Raw genomic sequence first — 16487 nt, forward strand, 5'->3', positions numbered from 1 at the left:
AGCGAAGCATCCGTCGTCGAAAGTGAATCATCCGTCGTCGAAAGTGAAGCATCCGTCGTTGAAAGTGAAGCATCCGTCGTTGAATGTGAAGCATCCGTCGTTGAAAGTGAAGTATCCGTCATCGAAAGTGAAGTATCCGTCGTCAAAAGTGAAGCATCCGTCGTCGAAAGTAAAGTATCCGTCGTCGAAAGTGAAGTATCCGTCTTCGAAAGTGAAGCATCCGTCGTCGAAAGTGAAGTATCCGTCGTCGAAAGTGAAGCATCCGTCGTCGAAAGTGAAGTATCCGTCGTCGAAAATGAAGTATCCGTCGTCGAAAGTGAAGCATCCGTCGTCGAAAGTGAAGATCAAGAGGAGATACTAGAATATGATATCGAAATTGATGCAGTCGTGAGCTCTGACGAGGAAGCGGAAAATTTGATGCAGTTGCTAGCGTGGCTACCTTTCTAGTTGGACACTCATCAAGATATGGTAGAACTGTCAAGTCCAATCGAAAATATGTCGCATAAATGTTTTTATTGCGTTTTTGTCTATGTTATTTTACAGTGCTTTTGGTAGCATGACGTCTAAACATTTAAACCTTCTCAAAGTCTTCAACTGCTTTTGATTCTCGTGACCTTAGTACAATACAAACCCGAACTTCATCGTAGAATTATTACTCTCGCATACCTAATAAGCGTCCCCCCGCTAAATAATTCTTCGAAAATTTTCTACCCAGGACATTCTTATTCCAACCTCCCCCCCCCCCGCTTATTAATTTTTATAAAATTATTTTTCAAAGTTCCTTTTTCGCCCTAATTCTTCTGTATTAGGCTGCCTTTCAAAAATTTTTCACCTAGGACATCTTTATTCTAACCCCCCCCCACTTATTAAGTTTTGAGATTTTTTCCACCCAACCCGCTTATTCCAACCCCCCCCCGTCTATTACTCTGTTTTGTTAAGTACTTTCTATTGAAAGGAAATATTTGTTGATTCATATATCTGAAAAAATTATGTATCTTTGTGGCTTCTGTTATCTATTAATTTTGCATTAAATTGGATTTGATTGAAACTTTTTTCTGTTCATTATATTTATATAGAACATGTATGTATTGTTTATGAGTTATTTATTGCATGATTAGTGCCAGTGATTTACGAAAATAAGCGTGCGTACTTGCATAAATAGATTTGTTTTATCACGTGAACGTGAATTAGGATTTTCTCGCGCGTGAATACGTGAATTGGCCAAAATTTGTGCGTGAATACGTGCATTGAGAGTCGACTGGGGGGGGGGGCTCATAAAATAAAGATGAAACCTAAAAAGGGACTAATATTTTTATAATTATACGTTTTTTTCCATTTTCTTTTGAATTTTTCTCAATATATAAATCAAACCAATCGAACATTCTGTCAAGAAATCAGAATTTTATGCAAAAAAGAACCAACAGACCGATAGACATAAAGTTCAAAAAGCCAAGCAGAAAAACCAAACACAGCAATCAAATAAACACAAACCCCAATAATTTAAAAGATTAAAAGTTTTTTAAATTTAAATATTGAGAAATTTTGAGGAAATGAGGAAAAGTGAAAGAAGATTGAAAAATGAAAATTCTTACTTCTTGCTTGCGATGACACATTTGAATATGGATGTCTCTCTCTGCACAAATTTTACGTACCTTACTTTTAAGATAAAAAGTTACGAGCCCCGCGGAGTAGGACTATAACACTCAAAAATGTCCAAAGTATAGGAAAATTAAGACATTGAGCTTTTAAAATTTAGGCAAACTTTCACTTTATAGTTATTTTCGATAAAATTTTTTTTTTCTTTTTTGTGTAGTCCCTGAGTGTTTTTTTCCACAGTCTGAGTTTTTTGTCCTCAATTTTGCAGTCACTTCAGATATTTTCTGGCTGGTCTTTTTGCATTTCTATCTATATATCCAGTGCCTTAATATTTTACAGATTTATTTTGACAAAAAAATTTGATAATTTTAAAACAAATTTTTTCTTTAAAGTCCGTCTCAAATGTATGTGTATATATCCAAGAAATTTAAAACTTTCTTTATATATCTTGGTTTTTTTGACACTTTCACAGCCGTCATTCATGCAATCTGTGTTAAGATATCGTATCTTTCTTGGATAAAAGTAGGCCTAAGACAGCCAAAAATGACCAAAAATAGCAAAAATAACCATCTTCATTCTATGATCTATCTATTATCTTTGAATAATCGTGCACTTGCGAAATGTTCGACTCTAAGTCGTCTTGTTGGCGTTATTTTTGGGCTCATGGCGTAATAAGGGCCGGCGTTAAGGCCGGACTCCACTTTCGCGCGACATGAGCGAAAACTTTTTGACGTTTTTGTAAGATCATTGGTCGGTTGGAAAATGAAGCAGTTCCATTGGTCGAAATTGACGTAACGGATGAAAAAAGTAGAGTATCAGAGAGAAATTTATCGCGCATGTGTCAATGTAATCACTGTACAGTATATGGCCCCCAAAACGGAGACGGCCCCCAAAACGGAGGTTTTCATTAAAATGAAGATTCTGACTTGTAGATTTATCAGAATTAAACGATTTTTGTTTAATTTGAAAGAATGATGGTTATACTAAAAAATGAGCATGTTTTTGATGGTTTGAGACAGATTCAAAATAACATATTTGCGTCTAAAGGAAATATTTTAACACCAAAATTAGATAAAAATTGCATATAACTCACTCTAGCTCCTTGGATATTGAAAATAAGTTATGAAAACGGGGTATAGGAAACTTTCTACACCTAATACTGTTCAGAAAATGCAAATACATCTGTGACTTTAGAGGCTGGGTAAAAGATATAGCATCTTGAAGGTCAACCAGTATTTTGGAGCCCTAGCATCAGCATTGACAAAACCGAAAATTCTAAATATGAGAAAAAGAAAAATTCTTTGAATTCTATTCCTATCACCTTGAGTTAATAGTTTATAACAAAAAATTAAGATTATATATAAAAATTTTCGCTGAATCAGCAAAAACGGCAAATTCTGTCATTTTTTTTCAAAATATAGGTGAAAAATATCTTTAAAGCTTAATATTTTCAGTTTCAGTTAAGCTTTTTTTCTAAAATTTTTACAGCTTATTCCATACATGAATGGAACTATTTTTTATTTGTTTTCAAAAACTTGATTAAGACGTTGTTAAATCAAAATTGTCGTTTTGAAAATTTCTAAATTTTCAGTTTGGACTTTGCAATATCGAAAATATTTTATAAAAATCATAAATTTTACATCAATCGGGTCGTAAATTTAAGGGAAAACACAAATATGTTCTTAGTTTTTCCCCCTATTACCACTGGGCTTAATAATTTGATTTTAACTACACCTCCGTTTTGGGGGCCCCAAACCTGCATTTTGACAACCAAGGGTATACTGTAAAAATTTTATCAAATAAATTTATGCCCAAAACCCTCTAAATCATATTTCAAAACTATGGTCAAAATTTTGTATTCATATCTTAAAGATATCTCGAGAAATCCCTAAAATTTCAAACCTCCGTTTTGGGGGCCATTAGAAAAAAGATACCTATCTTTAAGCGATTGAAAAATATTGTTGAAATTTAAAATTTTGAAAAAGAACTTCCAGGAAATAAAGTAGAGATGTTAAAGGTTTTCATGCAGCAAAAATTTTTGTAAAATCTCTTTTCCTCTAGATTTGAGAGCAATTTCAAATTTGATCGCCGTTTTGGGGGCCACATACTGTAGAAAGAATCAAAGATGAAGAATAAATATTATCATATTAATATCTAACAGATTGTACCAGTATGCAGTTAATTGAAATGAGTTTCTTTCAAAAGTAATCTTCTACATGATTCCCAAATGTATAACATTAATTACTAAACTATTAATCATGGTAATGTTACTTCAATGGAATCGAAATAATAGGCAGATCTTTATGTTATGATTCTCTATCACTAACTCTTTCTAAAAAGCGTTGATAAAATTGTTTAAGTTGCGTTTTCAACGACGGGAATAAAGATATCATGTATGTCGTCATGGTTACTTTTCTCTGCGTTGATTGCACGCTGAATTGAATCTCACAGGTCAATATATGATATCGGCCTGTCCTTTTCACGGTAGAGATTAGGGCCAACGTAAAAAGGACCAATAAGGTAAGTTGAGACACTTTGAAATAGTCAGAAAACACAGTAAATAAGCTAGGAAAGTCACCAGGGGGTTAGAAAAAAGACTAAGACACGATAGACAGAAATTAAAAGTCAGTGCGGAATAAGCTGTAGAGAAGAGAACCAACTTGGACTCGATCATCGATCTGACTTTCGACCTCTGGTATAATTGCCGCGCTAGGCGCTTTATGATTGGTTCAGATAGATTCAAATTAGCCAATGAAATTCATATATGACATGCAAGCGCGGGAGATTAAAAGCATTGTTACTAAAAGTGGTAACGGTAGGTAACGATAGGTAACGACAAGTAACGGTAGGTAACGACAGGTAACGATGAAGTAACGGTCGGTAACGATGAAGTAACGCAAGTAACGAGGGGAGACGAAAAAGTAACAAAGTAACGATGGGAAAAAAGCTGAAAATGGTGGCCCTGAGGTGTCGAACTATCAAAATTTGTAAATTTCTGCGCCAGAGCTAATGGTTCCGGTGATTTTGGGAGAACCTAACGACTCTGGTTAATCTACTCAAGAATTTTGGAAATCTGATGATTGTACAGCAGGATCTGATCGTTCTGGTGAATATGACTATGGAGATAATAAATCCAATCGTTTTTATTGTAAATTGGTGTTTGTGAATAAACTGAAAGACTTGACGGCTTTGGTGAATCAATGGTGTTGGTCAATGCAATGATGGAATCAATGGTGTTGGTCTATACAATGCTGGAATCAATGGTGTTGGTCAATGCAATGATTGAATCAATGGTGCTGGTCAATGCAATGATGGACTCAATGGTGCTGGTCAATACAATGATTGAATCAATGGTGCTGGTCAATACAATGATTTAATCAAAGGTGCTGGTTAATACAAAGATGGAATCAATGGTGCTGGTCAATGCAATGATGGAATCAATGGTGCTGGTCAATGCAATGATGGAATCAATGGCGCTGGTCAATGAAATGATGGAGTCAATGGTGATGGTCAATGCAATGATGGAATCAATGGTGCTGGTCAATACAATGATTTAATCAAAGGTGCTGGTCAATGCAAAGATGGAATCAATGGTGCTGGTCAATGCAAAGATGGAATCAATGGTGCTGGTCAATGCAATGATGGAATCAATGGTGCTGGTCAATGCAATGATGGAATCAATGGTGCTGGTCAATGCAATGATGGAATCAAGGGTGCTGGTCAATGCAATGATGGAATCAATGGTTCTGGTGAATTCAATGGTGGAATCGATAGTAGTGTACTGGTGGATGCAGTGGTGTACTGGTGGATGCAATGATGGAATCAATGGTACTGTTGTGCAGGTGAATGCAAGTTAGGGATTGTGCATTTTTTGTAAGCACCATCTTCATAAGAAATCCATCGATTATTTTCGATTCAAGGGGTATTGACTTTCGGCGATGGGTTCTTTCAAAGCAAGTTGAGGATTGTGCAAAATGTGAGCATATTTCTTTTTTTATAATCATCATCTTTATAAGAATACAATCCATAACAGTTTTTATTTGACGTCAGTTAGTCAACACGCATTTTGTGCAGTTCTTCAAAAATGGTTGAAATTTAGCAAAATCAAAAACATGAACGAAAAAACCGACAAAAAGCAAGAAAAACAACCATTTGAAGAAGCTAAACAAAACCAAACATGCACTCCCACCTCCTGCTCAGATGACGATGACCAAAACCGTCTAAAATGCCGAAAATGCCACCGCATGGTACACTACGAGTGCACACAGTTACCGCTTTATCAGCTGCAAATTTTTGCCAACACTTATAACGAACAATATCTATGTCAGAATTGCGTGCGGATAACACGATCTCTAATGAGTAAAATAGGTGAGAACTCGTATCATATGATGCAGAGGGAGATTGAGAAGAAGGACGACGTCATTAAAAAGCTCAAAAACCAGCTAGCCAAGAACCGCAGCCTTAAGAACGATATCGAAAACATCTTAACCAATAAGATGGCTGACTTTGAAATAAAAACCAAGCAGATTATAAAAGAAGAAATAAAGCAAACGACGAATTACATAGAGAAAACATCAGAAAAAACATACGCTGAAATAACTAAAAAACACAAGGATAATTTCAAATCAGCAGTGAGAGAACACCAACAAGAAAACAAGAATGAAGAAAGAGACATCGAATCAAGAAAACGAAATATTATTATACATGGAATGGTGGAATTAGAGGTAGACAACAAAGAGGAACAACAACAACAGGAACAGGACAAAATAGATATTGAAGGTATACTAGGTAACATTGGCGTTCAAGATATCAAACCGTCCCACCATCATCGCATTGGACAAAACCAAAAAGGGGGCGTCCAATCAAGTTGATCTTAAAAAGTATAGAGGAAAAAGAACGGATAATGCAAAATCTGCATAAGCTGAAACGATTCAATGAAATTGGTGGCTTTAGCATCACAGACGACTTCACTATCAACGAAAGAAAAATCATTAAAGATATGTGCCAAAAGGCGAAAAAAATGAATTCAAAAAATGACGATTTCGTTTGGCATGTAAGAGGAAGCCCTAGAACAAACCTTCGCCTAGTTCGAAAATCTAGGACAAAGACCAAAACAACGTCTTCTCTTCTGTCCATATCTTCTGGTGACTGGACGACAGATGAAGAATTAGACAATTTATAAATCTAAAATTATTTCGTAGAGGTCGATAGACCTGTGAAATATAATTCTATGAATAATGAATAATAACCTTTAACTCAAGGGGTATTGACTTTCGGCGATTGGTTCAATCAAAGAAGCATCATCTTTATAAGAATACAATACAGATCTTTAAATTCAAGGGGTATTGACTTTCGGCGATTGGTTCTTTCAAAGCAAGTTGAGGCTTTTGCAAAATGTGATCATATTTATTTTTCTTATAAGCATCATCTTTATAAGAATGCAATCCATAAATTTTGATTCAAGGGGTATTGACTTTCGGCGATTGGTTCATTCAAAGCAAGCTAGGGATGGTGCAAAATGTGAGCATATTTATTTTTCTTATAAGCATCATATTTATAAGAATTCAATTTTTGTATTGCACAATTCCTAACTTGCATTCACCTGCACAACAGTACCATTGGTGAGTGCAGCATTGCATCCATTAGTACACCACCATCGTTTCCACCATTGAATTCACCAGAACCATTGATTCCATCATTGCATTGACCAGCACCATTAATTCCATCATTGCATTGACCAGCACCATTGATTCCATCATTGTATTGACCAGCACCATCGATTCCATCATTGCATTGACCAGCACCATTGATTCCATCATTGCATTGACCACCACCATTGATTCTATCATTGTATTGACCAGCACAATTGATTCCATCATTTCATTGACCAGCACCATTGATTCCATCATTGCATTGACCAGCACCATTGATTCCATCATTGCATTGACCAGCACGATTGACTCCATCATTGCATTGACCAGCACAATTGATTCCATCATTTCATTGACCAGCACCATTGATTCCATCATTGCATTGACCAGCACCATTGATTCCATCATTGCATTGACCAGCACCATTGATTCCATCATTGCATTGACCAGCACCATCGATTCCATCATTGCATTGACCAGCACCATTGATTCCATCATTACATTGACCAGCACCATTTACTTCATCATTGCATTGACCAACACCATTGATTCACCAAAGCCATCAAATCTTTCAGTTTATTCACAAACACCAATTTACAATAAAAACGATTGGATTTATTATCTCCACAGCCATAAACGATCAGATGCTGCTGTACAATCATCAGATAGATTGACCAGAGTCGTTAGGTTCTCCCAAAATCACCGGAACCTTTAGCTCTGGCGCAGAAATTTACAAATTTTGATAGTTCGACACCTCAGGGCCACCATTTTCAGCTTTTTCCCCATCGTTACTTTGTTACTTTTTCGTTCCCCCTCGTTACTTGCGTTACTTCATCCTCACCAACCGTTACCCACCCTTACTTGTCTTAACTATCGTTACCTACACTTACCACTTTTAGTAACAACGAATTAAACGGTATAAAATACTGACTCAAGACTTTATGATAAATTTTGATATTCCATCATCGTTTGTGACATCCATTTTGCCTTATTTCCTTAATACCTTAATGTAGTTAATTTCTGGTCTGTTCCTGTATTTAAGGAACTCGCAAGGAACCTTTATCTGAAGAACTCTTTGATCCTTTAAGATCTCTTTGTTCCGTCTTGTTTCTCATAAAGGAATAAACTGTTCAATAAGGAATGGTTTATACTCCATTTTCAAAATTGTGTTTCAATTGGTCCTTTGTTCCTTTATAGAATGAATTATTTGTTCTTTTCGTGTTGACAGATAATCTGTTCTCTTACAAAGGAATAAGATGTATGCTTTCGCCAAGGAACAAATTTGTTCTTTCTTCAATTTTATAACAAGGAACAATTTGTACACAAAGGTATTTTTAACTAGAGAATATTGAGTTCCTTGTTAACTTTCTATTGCGGGAACGAAATGAGGACTAATGACAAGTTTGTATATTCCCTTGATGTTTGATTTTCCTCTTCATATTGGAGAACAAGTTTGCTAACGGTGGGAATATATTGGTAGTTTAGCTTACGGGGGTCAATTGAACAATTCTATTCTTTAATTCGAACAAATAAAACTGAAACCCCCTGTAAAGATTTGACATGAAGAAACTATAAAAGGGTCTTCTCAAATCAGCTTAGTGGGAGCTGCACATGGTAAAAGAACGCTAAAACTCCAACCAAACCAGCTTGACCTTTACACGTGTCCTATAAAGCTATGTTTACATGGTGATTTCAAAAGTTGCAGAGGGTTGAGAAAGTATATCAACACTAAACATCCTTGGTACTATTACTTTGACGAGCAGTAAAACGGGAGTAAAACGTGAGGACATGACTGACGTTCCCTGTTGCTCAAAAGAGAGCATATACTGCCGGTAAGCCGTCCTTTTCATTGGATGAAGGAATTGGAAGAGACTTTTTAACTTGGCTTGGAACATCTTGTGGAGGTGGAAAAACAATAAGGAGGCTAGACAGATTGGCAAACGAGCTATGAAATATTTTATACATGCCATCGGGAACAATGAAAATTATAATTTTTCTTAATGAGGCCAGAGCAAGCAAAAAAAAACTACGCGAAGTAAAAGCTTCAGATCACCCCTACTTGCCGAAGAATTTTTCTTCTCCCGTAGGGTAGAAAGATTTGTTGCTTTTCAGGATGTTCTGGAAACGGAAGAATTTTCTGATTGTATGACCTAAAGTCTGTCCTGATATAATTGGCAGTGGAAACAAGAATGCCTGTAACTTTTGACAGTCAAATATAATTATGGAAATTTTTTTTGCTTGTTTTAGAGAATCAAGAGCGCTATATTTCAATGTATTTTTTGTTGAAAAATTCGCGATTCTTAACGGTTAAATTTGCGATTGCAAAAATTGAGCATTTTTTCTACTTATGCTATAACCTTCATTTTTACACCAGTGGTAGTTCAACCTTAGGTTAAGAAGTTTGTAAAATTTCAAGGCAAACAGAAAAGTCCTTCGGAAGATATGGGACCCGAAATCCCCCTTGGTAGCACTTTTATGTGAAATATCAAATCTCCAACTTATTACTAAAAACGGGGGTTGTGTTATCTTTTTTTAACAGTGCAATTAAAAGTTGGAAAATGTTAAGTGTTGGTGCATTGGTATTATTAGTATCATTGATTATTTCGAAACGAAGTCACAGTATAATTGTTTTTATTGAAAAGATAAGCATGAACTTATATTACCTTTGTTATTTTTAAGTCATTAAAGAACTTTGCTAATTCCCAAAACACTAAACACAGTTTGGCTATGAGGTCATTAAAGAGATCGTAAAATGTTTTATGATCAAAAAACTGTTTTATCAATCATATCACTACCCCCGTTTTTAGTAATAAGTTGGAGATTTGATATTTCACAGGAAAGTGCTACCAAGGGGTATTTCGGGTCCCATATCTTACGAAGGACTTTTCTGTTTGCCTTGAAATTTAACAAACTTCTTAACCTAAGGTTGAACTACTACTAGTGTAAAAATGAACGTTATAGCATAAGTAGAAAAAAAGCTCAATTTTTGCAATCGCAAATTTAACCGCTAAAAATCGCGAATTTTTCAACCAAAAATACATTGAAATATAGCGCTCTTGATTCTCTAAAACAAGCAAAAAAAATTTCCATAATTATATTTGACTGTCAAAAGTTACAGGCATTCTTGTTTCCACTGCCAATTATATCTGGACAGACTTTAGGACATGATTGTTGCGATTTGATTTATTTTATTTCTGATTCTTAAACCCTTCTGAAACTTCAAATAATGGAGGCTTACACAACTGAATCTTCTATACTTTATCATGATCACAATAGGTTCTCACCTATAGTGTATTTGAAACCATTTTTGAAGCCAGGGGTCTCTCTTGACAATTTTCAGCTGTTGTTTTTTCTGTCTGATCTGGCATTTTCGGTCAAAGTCGGGTGATTGTAACCATTTTCGACCAAGTTATTGATCAGTCTGCATTTTCTATTGTTGTTACATTTTGTTCTATTTTCATCAGACTTTATTCCGTTAATATTGCCATTCAAAATCATGGAGCTCTTCTTGCCCGATCGGCGTTTCTCGTTTTCCGGGACATGTACTCTCCTCGGGTTTCCCAAATTTGGTTTTTACTGTTTTGGCTATTGGTTACCCGTCACTTATTCAGCCAAGATACGCGAAAATCGCGTAAGGTACTACTATGTAACGGGGAAGGTAAGTACCGGTGTAACGAAAAATAAGTACTCCCTGGAAAAAAGTACTCCCAGAGTACATTTTTCCCAGGAAAAATATACTCCCCAGTACTTTTTTCCTAGGAAATTGATACCCCCTCTGGGAAATTTGTACCCCCAGTAAGGGAGTACTTATCTCCTAGGAAATAAGGTTCCCCTCCTGCTGAATCTGAAAAAAGAAGACTCTGCATTGCACCTTAATGACTATTCGAATGTTTCAAAAAAAATTTGAATGTTTTGAAAATAGTACTATAACCTCGTGGAAAATATCTTCAGTTAGTGAAGTCATGATGGCGACAAAACAATGAACATACAAACACACCCAAGGAACAAGTGTCCCAAATTTCAGCAAAATCCAACCATTTTCGACGTCTCCAGGCTGCCCCAAAGTTTTAGCCTCGTTTTGGCGAAAAACTCGTCCCCAGGCCCCAAAAATCAAAGTTTTCAAAAGATGAAATAAGCACCCCCAGATATTCACCCAAGGATCAAGCGTACAAAATTTCAGCCAAATCCGACCATTTTTGAAGTCTCCAGGCTACCTCAAAGATTTAGGACATACTACATTGTCAAATTGTAGCTCAACTGAAGTTGAGAACAGGGGGTACTTTTTTCCTGAGGAGGGTACGAATTTCCTAGGAAATAAGTACCCCTAGGAGTACCTATCTCCTGGGAAATTTGTACTGGGGAGTACTTATTTCCCGGAAATAAGTACTGGGGAGTACTTTTTTCAGGGAGTACTTATTTCCTGTGACACCGGTACAATTTTTGAAACAATTTTAAAATTGAAAATTGAAAAAAAAAAAAATTGAAAAAATTTTAAAGGGGAACTCAACAAATTTGACATTTTTATTTTTTTACTGATTTTTGGTAATATTAAGTATAAAAATAAGAAAGAAAGTATATAAGTCTGATCTCTCAAATAAAAATCATGAAAAAACTCTCTTAACTTCAGTTAAAAATATGTTAAAAAAATCACCCCCCTTTCTTTTAAAAAAAGATCGACTTCTCTTTGGATTATGACGTCACTGCATTCAGAAAACAGAACAAATTCAGTTATGACTACAGTATGTTCTCAGAGTTCTGTTTTAAATAAGAAATAAATACATAGAAAAGTATTCCTGGTAAGTTGTGGGTGATTTAGCTGAATAACAATAAAAAATCCAACAAGAAACACAAAAATTTAGTCACAAACCCTCTACTGAAGGGCCTGTCTTCACTGATTTTTAGCCTGAGAAGATAAGCATATTCCTCTTTCTGAATACGGCTACGTCATAAAACAGCTGAAAGTGCGTCTTTTTTATTTGATAAACAATTTCATTTTAGTAGAGGGGAGCATCTTTTTAAAAGCTCAACAAATTTTTAGAGTGAAAGGAGAGTTGCAACCTTGAAATTTTGAAATTTATCGTTGAAACAAACCATTTCAGGATAGAAACAAAAAAATCCAAAATTTGTTGAGTTCCCCTTTAAAATTGAAAATTAAAAAAAAATTCGAAAAAAAATTATAAGTACATAAAATTTGAGATTTCAAAATTGAAAATTTTAAAATTTTTGAAAAAAGAAAAATAAAAAGCGGTCAAAATTAGAAATCGCCCGCGCGCACAAAAAAAATCCCGCGCGACAAAAATAATCCGCACGATTTGAAAAAATGCTGAGTCATCAAAAAAAGTTGTCGAAAATTTGAAAAGTGAAATTTCAAATTTTGTTTAATATTTTGATGATTTGAAAATTTGGAAAGTGGTCAAAAATTGAAAAAGGGAAATTCCCTGGAAAAGCCGTCAAGTTAGTAAATATATAATAAAAATGCCTTGTGAAAAATGTGGATGCGATATATTAGATTATTTAAAAAGCGTTGATGAGATTGAAGATTGTCAAGAAACGATTAATGAATTGTATAAAAAGAGTCCTATTCAGAGAGCTGAAATGAGGAGATTAAAAATACAGCGTGATGAATTATTAATAGAAATTATGCATATTGGATAAGAAAAGAATTTGTTCGATTGTAGAGGTCTTTTTCCAATTGATTGGCGTACTGGAATACGTAAAAAGGGTGAAGAGAATACAGAAGCGACAGATTGGTGGAAATATAATGATGAAGATTAAAAAAAGTGCAAGTTGGACTCAAAAAAACATATAATAAATGTACAAGTTTGGTCAAATTGAAATTTTAAGTAAAGAATTTAACAACGAATACAAAGTGACAGAAAATGTTGATTTAGAAAAGATTCGATTAACTGAAGGAATCACTGTTAACAAGCACGACATTAATATACGATTGGCTATGAAGCAGAACAAGGCAAAATTGTGCCGCTTTATATGAAGACTCCGAAAGATTGTGTTTCTTCGGGAGTTTCTCGATATAACGAGAATTCACCGTGGAAAATGGGATTTAATGTAATCGAAGATGAAGTTTGGACTGGACAGTACGAAGCTATTTCAAAGAAGGTTGAAGAGCTTTTGGGTCAAAAATTGGAGGGAGAATTATTGAGCAATGGCAAATATATTAATCCAAAATTGATTACTTGGGATGGTGAGAATAAAACGAAATTTAAAGCTTTTTGGAGTAAGCCAGAAACTATTGGATTATGTTTTGCGACTGGAATTTTGAAATTGGGTAGTGTGTATCGAAAAGGGTCAAATTATCACTTGCAGGTCTTTTTGAAGGAATGTAAATTTAAGAAGAGAGACAGCACGTTTGAGAGTCAATTGAGTGATAATGAGGAGGATAGTGGTTATGACATGGTTTGATGAGTTGAGAGTGTATTTGTGAAAACTGGATTTTCACAAATCGTTGTTTGTCAAAGTCAGTGTTTATAATTTTTTACAAATCATTATGATTTGGTGGAGATTCAAAGTTTACGTGGCATTGGCAGTTGGGGTAAGGGAAGAGGCGGCGATTTTTTGTAAAAAAGCTTGTTCGCCTTCTTTCCAACCTCGAGCTAAGAAGGCTTCTCGTTGTTCTGCGGTGATGGTATCGACTTTCTTTTTGGATTTTGTTCGTATTTGCTCTTTCATGACGCGATAGTGTTCGGTTTCTTTTAGAATGAAATGATATTCATCGTGGGAAATTTGAGCATCTTCGATGGCTTTTGAAATGAGTTCGGAAATAGAGTCTAGTTTTGATTCAGCCAAAGTTTTGATTTTGTCGTGTTTTTTAGCTTTGGATTCAAAATTTTTTGGAGTTTTGTGTATGATTCCAGAACCTAAACCGAGTAAAAATCCGGTTGAGGCGAGAACGATGCTGATTGGGTCTCCAACGCCGGTGGTAAGTATGACAATAGATGCGATTTCTAAAAATGTAATATTGGTAATTATTGAGGTGTCACTAATTGTCGAAGCTGTTGATTTACGTTTGAAATCTTTTGCGCGTTTGTCTCTCGTCTTTATCTCCTCTCGCAAGAATTGTTCAGCCTCTTCGATTTTTTTGAGGCGATAATTTTGACTTGTGTCTTGCTGGTTGTCTTTGGGAACACTGGCAATATCAGGGTACATTTTTTCTGTATAAACGCTAGCCATTTATTATAAACCGGAAAAACACTTTTTGGGCTTAACATACATCCGACAATCAAATTCACATATAAATACCCAACTGAGGAAGTAGATTTCCTAGATTCAATCATATACAAAGACCATAAAACAAACACTTTTAAAAGCAAACTCTACAAAAAACCAACACATACAAACTCGTTATTACAATATACATCATACCATTCAAAACACACAAAAGAAAATATAATACAAACTCAAGCTTTAAGGTATCGCATGCTGACTACAGACAACGCAATTCTTAAACAACAACTCAATCAACTAAAAAAGTACCCCTACGATAGAGGATACCCACCAAAACTTGTAAATAAAAACTTTAAAAAAACAAAACACCTGAAACAGTTCTACTGTCTTTATAATAAGAAAAAACTGGGTAAACATTGCTCCAAATTCAAAATCAAAACCAACAACCCCTCTAACCTGCCATTCATCATTAAATACTGCGAACATTTCACTATTATAGAAAAGATACTTGCAAAACACTGGTCCATCATTCAACAAGATGACAGCTTAAAAAAGATCTGCAATAAAAAAACCTTTCTTAGTATACAAAAGAAACAAAGATATCAAAGACATCCTAACCAAAACCCGTTTCTTATAATTTTTATTTTTATACTTTTTTTTTAGAGAATAAAATATTTCATCATACATAATTAATCCTACTTACCTACATATCCCGACTTTTCACCTTTGACACACAAAAAATATAGAATATATCTGATAGACCCAGAAATCTATAAGAAACCTACATTCAGACACACTGATACGCTTATAACAAAAATCTATCGAAAACAACTACACACTGATACGCCTATAACAAAAATCTATCAAAAAAACAAAACTACACACTGATATGTTTGTAACAAACATTTATCAAAAACAACTACATACCAATATGCTTATAACAAACACCCATAAAAAACAACTACATACTGATATGCTTATAATGAACATCTATCCACAACAACAAAACATACTAATATTTTTATAACAAACATCTATCAAAAACCATTACATACTGATATGCCTATAAGAACCATCCATCAAAAACAACAAACATACTAATATGCTTATAACAAACTTCTATCAAAAACAATTACATACTGATATGCTTATAAAGAACATCTATCAAAAACAAGTACTCCGAAACATTCAAGACAAAAAATACTTAATAAAACACCAAAAACACCAATATGCAATTCCCTAAAAACCCACAATATAGCACTAACAAAGATACTTATCCTCACACCTAAAATATAAGACATAGTAATTTATACAACAAAAACATAACTATATACTTAGAAAAAAACGCATCAATGAAAAATTGAATAAAAAAAGAACTCAAAGCTGAAACGCAAAAAGAGGATAACCGAGTCCTTAAAAACACAATCACAAAAATAATCGAGTTGAGTAAACAAAGAAACCTACAACCTAGAGCCCATGCCCCACCATAAATTACAATTAAAACTACACTTTAAATACCCAACTAACCCGCAACCCCCACAAACCAGAATCGAAAACCACGAGGAAAATTTCCTTTCTTAAACTGACAAGATAGAACACAGACATAACAAACATGAACCTTGATAACGGATTTATCGGTAAGAAATTCATTCCTAAACACACTTACATATTTCTCATTAAATTTAAGCTTTCTACTCAAACGAGTTGTTATGTACCATTGATAGTGGTTGAGGCATGTAGTTTAGACAATATGTTCTTTCTACAGTAACACAATGCAAAGTACATGATTCCTCAACACTCGTTTAACATTAGGCAACAAATAAACACACAAACACTGAGATAGCTCTTTTTTCGAGTCAATACACTCATAATACATTTTTTCCCTTTTGGTTCTCAACCAAAACCTACAAAGGATAATTTTGGGAGTACTCTACCTAAGGGACTAGTCTTTAAACTAGGACCTTAATCTGCTTTTTGCTTTTCAAAGCAATAAAAATACTTTTTATATGTGTTTCAGGTATTTCGGAAATCGACCCTTTTTTCTTCGGAATTTCGGAA

This window comes from Clytia hemisphaerica, unplaced genomic scaffold, assembly GCF_902728285.1.
Source record: "Clytia hemisphaerica strain Z4C2 unplaced genomic scaffold, Clytia hemisphaerica genome assembly, whole genome shotgun sequence".
Taxonomy (NCBI): Eukaryota; Metazoa; Cnidaria; class Hydrozoa; order Leptothecata; family Clytiidae; genus Clytia; species Clytia hemisphaerica.